The sequence below is a fragment of the Alosa pseudoharengus genome, unplaced genomic scaffold (genome assembly GCF_046254945.1).
Source record: "Alosa pseudoharengus isolate Yale_2024_CS ecotype anadromous, Long Island Sound unplaced genomic scaffold, YU_APseudo_1.1 YU_APseudo_1.1_scf_5, whole genome shotgun sequence".
Classification (NCBI taxonomy): Eukaryota; Metazoa; Chordata; class Actinopteri; order Clupeiformes; family Clupeidae; genus Alosa; species Alosa pseudoharengus.
The window spans coordinates 28,275,831-28,287,160 of NW_027468837.1; positions in this window are offsets into that span (position 1 = coordinate 28,275,831).

Sequence of the window (11,330 nt, forward strand, 5' to 3'; positions counted from 1 at the left end):
CGTTTGGTTACTAGCAGAACCATTTCCGATCTAGGTGCATGCTGCTTTTACTGTAACAGATATCGATTCAGGTATCCCAAATTTGTAATGCTTTATTGAACCAAAAAAATCTTGGGAACACACTGGGAATAAACACACACACACTGGGACTGTGTGTGTGTGTGTGTGTGTGTGTGTGTGTGTGTGTGTTTATCCAAAAGCCACATGCTATGTGTTCCTGCTGCTCAACTGGTGGAACAGGGTACCATTAATACCATTGATGGTATATTAAACTTTGAACTAAAAACAGGTATATCGGGTCAGTTTTCAGTCACACAGGCTGATACACACACATTAATGTAGCTGTTGTTTATTAGAGTCATTTGAACTGGATGACATGCAGTATCACGACAAGTTAAGAATCCAGCAGGTTTGTGAGGTTTGGGGGAAGTAGCCTGTGTGTTTTGTGTCTGCGGCGCTCTGCAAAGGAAGTGAGGGTGGAAATGATGCTATCTGTCAGAAAGGCCCTCTCTCGGGGGAGCTGACTGGTCCGCAATAGAAGGAAGCACCTGAGAACCAGAGCTTTGTTACCAGAGCTGCACTTAGCCTACAAGACCAGAGTGTTGTTCCGGGCCCCCTTCCTCATATAAGCTCAGATTCAACGTGCTGCTGTGGCCGGAGTTGCTTGTTTGTCTGTTTTTCCTGCAGAGAGTGGCAACAGGGAATAGCACAGGGATCAGAGGGCTGGCTGAGGCTTTCGCTCCACAGTCAGATTGGACGCGGTCTCTCAGAACTTCGCATAAGCAGCCGACCCAGTTTGGATTGTTGGCCCGCGCTGGAACATTTGGACTGGGGGAGGCCCAGGGGGGGTCGGACAGGAAGCCACAGAACCCTGCGCTGAGTCAGGAGAAAGACCCACAGACCCAGAAGCCTGCGGTCACCATAATCACAGGCCTCTGCGCTGGAGCCCAATGGCCTGCAAGCTTGCCGCTGCATACCTCCCATTCTCATCGCAGCCCCCTGCCCACAGTGAAACACACATCAATAGATGTGTGTGAATAGTCTCTTAGAGGTCACACACTGATTTTGAAAGAGATCTGCTCTCTATACTATTTCAGTCTGTGTTTATGCCAAGCTACTAAAAACTATTCATACTATTCAGCTAACATGTCGATTCTGACCTGAAGAATCTGCTCTTACAAAGCTAGGGCTCACCAAATCAGTTTTACTGTTAAAGCATAGGCCAAACCATAACACAGAGAGATGAGTATTCTTATGTTTATACAGAGATCCCGCAGTAATCATGGTAAGAAGAGATGGCATTTGCTGCACTAGTCACCTAAATCGAGATGGCAAAAATGTCACCCCAATGCAGGCAAACAGATAGTCTTCCAGCAGTGCTAGATATATGACACGTTTTTTAAGCAAACCTACAGTATTCCTACAACCTATTGTAGGAAGCTAAAATGTATGTAGCCAGTGAGTTTCGAAAGTCAGTCAGTTTTGACTATCATGTTGGCTAGCGATCATTTCATAGAAATTACAGTACTTCAGTCAGAGTACTGAGAGGGGAGCTTTGAAAAACACTGAAGTTTGAGAAACACACACTGACTGGAAGTTCCAAACATCAGTGAGTGTGAGAAAAATGGCAGCAGAAATACTCTGTAAAGCTCCGCAAGTAAAACTGCATCAGTCTAGTCACAAATAAGTTTTAATGCAGCAGTTGCACTACAGGCTACATAACTGCATCTGCAAAATAGTCTATGGATTAATTCGGGTTTATAGCATAACTATGCAACATTCTAACTTTCCATCCAGAATGTGTGCTTATCAAACTCTTATGTTTGTCCATTGGCCTGGTTCTAAATGGCAAACAATGTGGCTTGCATTATTCCAGCCACAGAATGAAGAACTTTGCCTTTAAACCTGTCTCTCACTTCTGCCTGGATAAGTTTGTGATCTTGAGGCAGAGGGATTTAATGAGAGGAGTCAGCTCTCAGCACAGAGATCTTGAGGAGACAGACATCTGCATTCCTTGTGTGTGAGGGACAGAGCGCTGCTCTCCAACATGTGCCACCACAAAACACAAAGCAATCACTGTGTTTCAGTGTTAAACCACAGATTTCTTGTATCTCACCTTTGCCTTTCAGTCTCGCTCCATGACTCACTTTACATAGTGGACCAAGAAGTCTCGGTGCCTATACATCTTTGAATCTATACAGAGAGACTGACAAACTAAAAAATGTAAAAACACGACGACATCACATAGTCAGTCTGGACTGTGTCTGAATTTTGGGTCTCTAAAGTTTTGTTGCTAAGCATTGTTGGGGAAGTCTGTGAGTTAAGCAGCACAGCACAGCAGACCATAGCACAGGGCAGCACAGCGCACCACAGCACAGCACAGCACAGCACAGCACAGCACAGCACAGCACAGCACAGCACAACATTGGGACACAGTGGAGTGAGTGATGCGCTCCAAGATCCAGGATGGGACGGACAGGAAGTCCCCGAGCTCCGCTGGCGCGCTGACCTGCTTCCATGTAAATGAGCGCTATTATCATCTTCGAGCGTCTGCCCGCGCCACATGCTGGGCCGTCCCAAACGGCATCAGGCGGGCGGGCAGGGGGGGGCGGGCCGGGGATGTGGCACTGTTTCAGACGCCAAGCGCTGGAGGAGAGGCATGGAGACATGAATAAATCATCTGAGAGGCAGCGTAGCGCAGCACAGCTCAGAGTAGCGCACTGCGCTTTTGGGGGAGAGGAACGGGGGAAGAGAAGGGGTGGAGAGAGGGAGAAGGGAAGAGAGGAGTGGGGAAAGAGAGGAGAGGATGGGGAAAAGAGGAGAAGAAAGAAGTGGGGGATAGAGGGGAGAGGATTGGGGGAAGAGAGGAGTGGAGTGGGACAGAGGTGTAGAGGGAAGTTGGGAAGTTGCCTGCTACTCGCTGCGTTTTCATCCCATTGCTGTTTCTGATGTTTGAGTATTCCTGGAGTGGTGTTAAAGGTTTCTGCTGATTTCAGCAGCAGTGTTTACACTTTAGAGGGAGACTTTATGGACCACTGAGGCTGGGAGAGGGAAACGAAGTTGGTTTAAAATTTAATAAGTGTGTTTTACATATTGCTGAAAGACTCTTTTTCAGTGTCAGATCCCATGTGACTAATGTATGTTGCATTATTGGAATCTATCCTAAGCGATGAAGAATTCCACACTGCTGGCTTGGACCAGTTACATCGTCATTGGTGGTTGAGCACAGTAGTTTTGACAGAATTAGACTGTTTGTTTTAGCAAAAGAGTGTGTATATTTTTTTGTGTGTGTGTGTGTGTGTGTGTGTGTGTGTGTGTGTGTGTGTGTGTGTGTGTGTGTGGCTGTCTGTGTGTGTGAGTGAGTGAGTGAGTGAGAGAGAGAGAGAGAGAGCAGGAAGTATCAGAGTGGCTGCAATCCCATTCAGATCCTGCAGCTGCCCATCCACTTCCCCTCCTAACTCCAGCTGTCACCACGACTACTGGACCAGCGTCTACAGACCACACAACTCTGGGCACATGCCATGGCAACCTGCCATGACAACTGTCCCCCATCCATCACCTTTCCCCAGCACCCCAGGGGTGTGTGGGCATGGGGGCCCCAGTGGACTCTGAGTAGACGGCCAAGACTGTGGACCCACTGAGAGCTCTCACTGGGGCTCACACAGGCCTTAATACTCAGGTATGGGGATGTTCCTACACAATCAGTTCTTTAGATTTAGACACTCAGTGCCAGATGTACTAACGCTTTTGCGCCCACTTCAGGCGTATTTGTTTCGCAATGTGCGTGTAAAATCATTGCGAGGTATGTACAAACAGGCCGCAATGATGTAAAAGCGCAAACTGCCTTTCGTGGGAGCTGAAAGTGGCAGATTGCGTTTGTCATGTCATGCATATGCATTCATGGGAGTGTAAGGATCCTAATTACCAGGCTGATGATAATCTTTTCAGTATTGACTCTTGATCAACTACTAAGTGTGGGCCTATTGTGGGCCTACTGTCACATGTTGCTGCTACAACAACTTTTGATTATATCTCTAACCTTTGCCTTTTTCACAGGAGAAACTAACTAGGAAGCAGGAAATGTAATTAATGTGTACCTTGTCATGTCTTGATTAATGCACTCTCACTACAACAATGGTCTCAAGTCTCATCAAAGTACTCTCAAATCAGATGACCTCCAACCATGTGATCCCAAATCAGCTGACCTCCAATCATGTGATCCATATCAATGTAACTAACCACAAACTAGGTAGTATTTAAGTGAGGTTCACAGAACATTCTGGGAGCCATTCTGTAGTCAGAATCTCCCACACCACTAAGGTGTGTAGTCATCATCCTCTGAGCTGGTATGTTCATTCTCTGATTGCTTCATATGGTTTCCTAAATGTTCCTTTAACCTGTTTTCGTAACTTTCACATTATTCATTTAGATGTACCTTCTATAATGTATTGGATGAATAGCTTGTACCTGACAAATAAATTGTTATGCTTTGACCCGCATAGCTTTCTAGAGTTTCTTTAGATATCCCTCAAGTTTAAGATGGGCCAGGAGGAACGGCTAGGATTAGTCTCCAGGGCCGTGGGGGCTAAATCAGTGAAAGTGTAGGCATGCTACCAGGAGAACTGGCCATCGTATTTTACTGTGGTGGGTCACTGATTTTATTAGTAGTCTGGAATTAGACAGCTAACCTTAGCACACCCTGAACCCTAGCTTCGGTAAGGTGTTCTGTCCAGATGAGCATAGTGGTCCAGGCCAGCACTATAGCCTCTGACCGACTTTCACACTAGGATCATTACTCAACTGAAGGCGCCTCCCGAATTAATCGGCCGAGGAGGGCCTCGCACGCGATTCTTGGGGAAGTTTGAGTCTAATTAAATAGCTAGAAGGCATTCTTGTAACAGTATCGTGGGTAGGCCTACATCGGCCTACTATGGATAGTAATATTACTTTGACGGAAACTTCTCCACATCTAGCGGGGTCAGAATCATTAGGTTTACAGGGGTTCTATAATCAATTGTTATTTCCAACAGCGCGTGGAAGCTTCACGATTTCCTTCGACCACTCCCAGTTCCCTCATTGGTCCTGACGAGTGACGTCATTACAGGAGGATCCAGGCGAAAGTTGGAGTTTAGCGTAAAAAGATGAGCGCCAGTTTTTGTGGTGAAAGTATTTGTAGGCTACTACCAAAAGCAACCTTAACTTTCGTTGGCCTTTCGAATGTCTTACTTTAACTTTCACATCATTCACTTAAACTTTCCTACTTGCTAGATTTGACCAATCTTCCATAGCCTACGTGCACAAGTAGTTTGAGTAGAACTACTGATCTTCATTATCTCCCTGCTTGTTTACATCTTTCCATGTATGTATGGTATTATTTCATGATCGCTAAACATTTGATTCTTTTTAATGTTGTCATCAGTTAACTTAATTCAACTGCGCTTGTACTGTATGTAGGCGCTGCCATTCAGTTGTGGACGTTCGTAAATTGCGTTTATGGGCGGAGAAAGGCAGAGAAAGGCGCAGTTTACACTAAGGATTAAACGATTGATAAATAAGACGGAAACTTGGGTCTGACAGTGTTCGCAATCTGCGGTGTGTCCATGACGCTGATAACGCTACGTTCGCAAATGTACGTACGTCTGGCCCTCAATAGGCAATCATTCACATATATGTATTTTGATTTGTTATTGTGTGTTTATGTGCCATTTCAAAACTGTGAGAAAATAAACAGGATGCTGGGGAGGAGGTCTGAAGATTTAGTCATCAGCATTTCAGGTACACAGGTGAAAGGTCAAGATAAGGGTTCCAGTCAGTCCTTTATGACCTCTGCTATGTAATCAAGGGCAGGACAGTAACCCTGACCTGTCCTACTGGGTCTCACCCAGGACTCCACTCTGGGACACCAGAAGAAGTATTTCCACCCATCATTCTCTAACCAGTGCTGGACTTTAGTATGATTATTATCAGGCCATTTGAAGGTTTGAGTTCATTTGCCAAACCAATACAGAGTGAAGGGGAAAAGGCTCAGCCAGTCAGCTAGCTAGTCTCTGCTCTGGGGGAATCTGAGTGGGGTGGGATGGGGTGGGGGACAGGGCTGCTGCCTGCAGGTTTCCCCCCTGCTGCTGAGGTGGAGACGGAGAGGGGGAGCAAGGGCTGCGGGGCAGCAAATGGTGGTAATTAGTCAAGTAGAACAGGGGAAATACCCCACAGCACACACACACACACACACACACACACACACACACACACACACACACACACACAACCAAACCACAAACCCTCAAGAGCAAAGGAAAGCACACCTGGCGAGGCTGCCGTAAATGTGGCACAGTTCAGTTCCACAGTCACAGGCAGTTGGACCCTGGATAGATTTTTATATCCAGGGTAAATTGCTACTGTATCAAATAACCTGTGCCTCTAACAATCTCTGCTCCATCAGGGGAGAATGAGAGAGAGAGAGAGAGAGAGAGAGAGCTACAATAATGACTCCATATCCCATCATGGTAGTTATGTGAAAGAGGACATGGGGCTGGAGTAGGTACTCTGTACACACACACACACACACACACACACACACACACACACACACACACGCACACACGCAGACGCCTGATAACTCTCACTGTGAGGCTGCGTGTGCACAGTATAGTTGTTTGCAATTTTGTTTCCACCCTCTTAATAACACAACTATGTCCAGGACAACACACATTGATTTTGTTTTACTGTGTACACTCTTGCAACAAATGTGTTGAAAATAAGACAACTTGTGTTGTTTTTTAACACATCTCTGTGTCCAGATAGGGACAACACATTTGTTTTAAGAGTGCAGGTAAGATAGTTTGGAAGGATATTGCGGTGTGTGTGTGTGTGTGTGTATGTGTGTGTATGTGTGTGTGTGTGTGTGTGTGTGTGTGTGTGTGTGTGTGTGTGTGTGTGTGTGTGTGTGTGTGTATGATGTTTGCACAGGGCTACAGAGAAAAGGTAGCGGAGGTACAGCCAGAACGGCATTCCGCTGCACGGGATCTCACCTCTTGTTCTGTGCGGTGTCTGAATCTATACTTGAATGCATCAAGAGGAAAACAGCTAAACATCAATACCAGTCAATATACAGGGCCATCCTCGGGGGATACTATTAAGCACAGATTCATTACCATGACTTAATCAGTATACCTCAAGGGCAGAGATGTATTGCAAATCTATGAGCTTAGTGAAACACTGCCCATGTATGGTGTACTAAACATTACATTCTCTGGGTACACAAAATGTACATAAATGATTGGACTCATGGTAATAAGTTCCCTATTTTTTAATGTAAATTTTACATGTAAAGGTTGTTCTCGGTTAACAATGATATAAATACATGATTTATTATCCCACTATAGTGGACGACAGCCAAACATATCCCTATACATCAAACTGTCACTTCAAGGCTGAAAGTCTGGCAGTAACTGAGAACGAGGAAATACACACCTTTGGTGCATTCATTAAGAAGGGATGGCTAACATTTAATGCATATATATCACCATTTATCACCCAGAGAGAATAAATACTATTTTCTGATTAGCTGGTGGGGTGGCTATTAATTCTGAATAACGTGACACCTATGAAGTAGATCTTGTAAAAAAAAAGAGAGGGGAGGGGAAGGGGAGTTCCATGCCTTCCCCCTTGTCCATTAATTCTGTATAACAGGACACCTAAGGGGCTGTTATCCCTTAGCATATGCTTTTTATTGATCAGTGGGCTATGTTTGGAACCAATGATGTTATGTAATATTTTGTTCTACACTGACATCTTGTGGTGTAATTGTGTACTTGCAGCAGAGGGTATTTCCTATGACTGATCAATTAAACATTCATAGAAGAAAATATTTACTTTGTTCTGTGTGTCGTTGCTGACTTTAAAAACACAAATAAAACAACAGCAACAAGTGACAAGCAAATAAACAACTGAATATAAACAACTCAGTGTAATTCAAGACTTGCACTGGTCATAGAAGCAAAATGTATGTGTGTGTGTGTGTGTGTGTGTGTGTGTGTGTGTGTGTGTGTGTGTGTGAGTGTGTGTGTGTGTGTGTGTGTGTGTGTGTGTGTGTGTGTGTGTGTGTGTGTGTGTGTGTTTTGGCTTTACAATAGCAACCCCTCATGGTGTTTTCATGTGGGAAATACAACAAAAATGAATACATTTGGTTTGTATGTTTGTATATGTACATTTATTCCATTACATTACATTATTTACATTAAATGACTATTGATTCTAATACTTGATTGCACACTGAATGAGTTTTCACAAAGCCATAAAACAAAATAATAACCTTAAGTTTAATTTTCATTAGGCCTTCAGAATAGGGCAACACTGTTGAGCCTTCTCCCATGTCATTCTCCCATGTCTATAAATTAAATTATACAGTACCCTCCAGAATTATTGGCACCTCTGCTAAAGTTGACTAAAAACATGTATAAAATATAATCCATTGTAATCTCACAATGAAAGCAATGAGGAAAAATCCAACCTTGAAGGGAAGCAAATTTATTTTGAGAAAAAGGAAAATCTCATAAAGAAATCAATATTTATAACAAAAACATGTTGATCAATAAACACAATTTTAATTTCATCTGACAATAGACCAGACTTCCAGACAAAGTTGCTGTACCATTCAGTAACTCCTGCCGTTTACATTTGTAATTAAATGACTGGGCAGGCTTTTACCTGGAATGCCCTCTAAATAATCTATTAGCAGTGAGGTCAAGATTTTTTGGGGGACTTGGTGAACCCCAAGAAGATATCTTTTTCTTTAACTCTCCAACTGTGGTTCTTATGGAACTTTTTTGGCTATCTTACCATCCCAATACAAAAATGTTTGTCACATTTCCAGTTGATTGAACATTTTAATTGTTTTACTGTAAATATAAACATTTTCAACAAATGTTTTCATTTTCAACAAAGTACCTAGTTTGTATAGCCATTTCCTGACTTACAAATGTCAACACACTTTCTTTTTATTTAAATTTAGTGTATTCTCTCTAGTCTTTCCATTGTTGAAAAATGACTACGGGATTTAGCCTCTGTGTCACTTTATTTTCATACCTTTGTGAAAAAGAAAGTCATGAACTACTTCTGAAAGTTCACAGACACTCTGAAGTTGACAGCTTAAAGAAGTTGAAATTAGATAGGAAAATGCTTCTGTAACATTTTGTATATGATTTTTCTTGGGGTGTCAATAATTGTGAGCAACTTGTTTTTGTTAAAAATAATTATTTCTTTATGAGATTTTCCCTTTTCTCAAAATAAATGTGCTTCTTTTCAAGGATGGGTTTTTCCTCTTTCTTTTCATTGTGAGATGACAATAAATTGCCAAAAGATTATTTTCTATACCCGTTTTTAGTCAACTTTACCAAAGGCTCCAATAACTCAGGAGGGTACTGTATATGTTTGATTCATTTGGCAAAATAAACCACAGAGCAGCAACTATTAAGCAAAATCATAAAGAGAAAGGTGTATGTTTAGCTTTCATTAAAGCTATTGTAAATACCCTTCCTAAATGCCTATTTTACATGATTACTTTGTGAGAGTTCTAAGTTGTGGAAATGACCTGAGCCCATATTTCATTTAGAATACTTTACATAGTGACAATAACACAATGTTTACATTAAATGTAATGTTTACATTAAAATACATAGTGAACTGCCTTGTTTTTTGTGGATTGTGGGTGTTCCAAGCACGAAGAGAATTAGATTAGATTCAACTTTATTGTAATTGTGCAGAGTACAAGTACAAACACAAAAAATGCAGTTTGTGTCTAACCAAAAATTCAAAAAAGCAGAAAAGTGCAACGTGATATACAAATGATGATAGGCCTACGCATATGCATCCTCGAAAATTCTTAGAAAGGACTCAGTACTTCTACTTAAAGCACCCTTGACATTGGAACAGTGCTTGGCAAAATTCACACTTGAAAAAGCAGCTTTGAAGGATCTTTCCTTGACTTTGAGAAACAGCCATTCACTGAAAGGAGATCTAGGTGGGCGTGGCCAGCCTAGGTGTCGTGGACTTAGTTTGTCGAAACACAGACGAAGAAATCCTGCTGGATAAGCCCAAATGCTCTTGTTGGTGATGTTCTTTGACATAAAGTTTGCTTTGTCGGTGATTTTGTTTTTGATGATAAAAAGGCTTGCTTGTTGATTGGCCGCTGTGGGAAATGCCCTAGCTATAGCAGGAGGAATTTGCCACCTCTCCTATATCTGAAATGACTGCAATGATGTTACTGTAATGGTCTCTAGATTGTCTACACCCTATTGGTCCACTAGAGGGCAGACATAACCTTCTGAATGCTGAATTCCCTTGGCTCATCCATGACAAAAAGACCAGTAATTTCCACTGTCTGATTGATAAGACCAACACATTTATCTGTGTTAATCCAATGTTCAATCATCAGTCAGTATTTCCCTTTTAACTTTGTTGATTCCTTGCATTTCATGGCAGCATGGAGCTATTTGGAAACCTTTACTGCACCCATCTTCGTTTCAACATAAGCGATCGTGCTGACACTCCCACCGTCTGGGGATTTCCACCCATAGTGGAGACACACACACACTGTTTCTGATGTAAATTCCCTGTGGGTTTGGGATTGGCACGTTGGACCTGGCCCATGCTTGTTAAGAGTGAGCGTAAATGGATCTCCACAGGAGAGCCCCTCTGCAGATGGAGCCAGATGCAGACGCTCACCCCGCCCGCTGTCACTGGAGACTTCTCTCGATTAGTTAATTAAGGCCATCTTCCAGGCTGAGGATGCCCCAGTTCTCTCTGTTTGTATGTGTGTGTATGTGTGTGTATATGTGTGTGTGTGTGTGCGTGTGGTGAGTGTGCGTGTTTGTGTGTGAGGTTGAGGATCCCCCCCCCCCCCCAACACACTCGTGTACACACACCAAGCAGATTGGGGGACAGCAGGAGTCGTGTCGTGTTGTGATACAGACTACAGGAAGCAGCACAAGCAGCCATGGTTAGAAATGAATATCAACCCAATAAATGATGGGATTAAACCACACAAGCAGCCATGCTTACAAATATATGTGAATGCAATGCATGATGGGTAGATGCTACAATAGCAGGGGTGTTTTAAAATGAATGAACTCTGTGCATGATGGGACTTCTTCCATTTTATGATCGCATGTCATACAGCATCCCATGCAGCTGTGGGAATTGTGTTAGCCTACATTCAGGTTTCCATAAAGGATACTGACATGAATGATGTCAGCATTACATATACATTTTCATGGTTCATGATGTATGATTCCCCACACACACAATCCCTGTCCAAAGCCATTTCCAGCCGC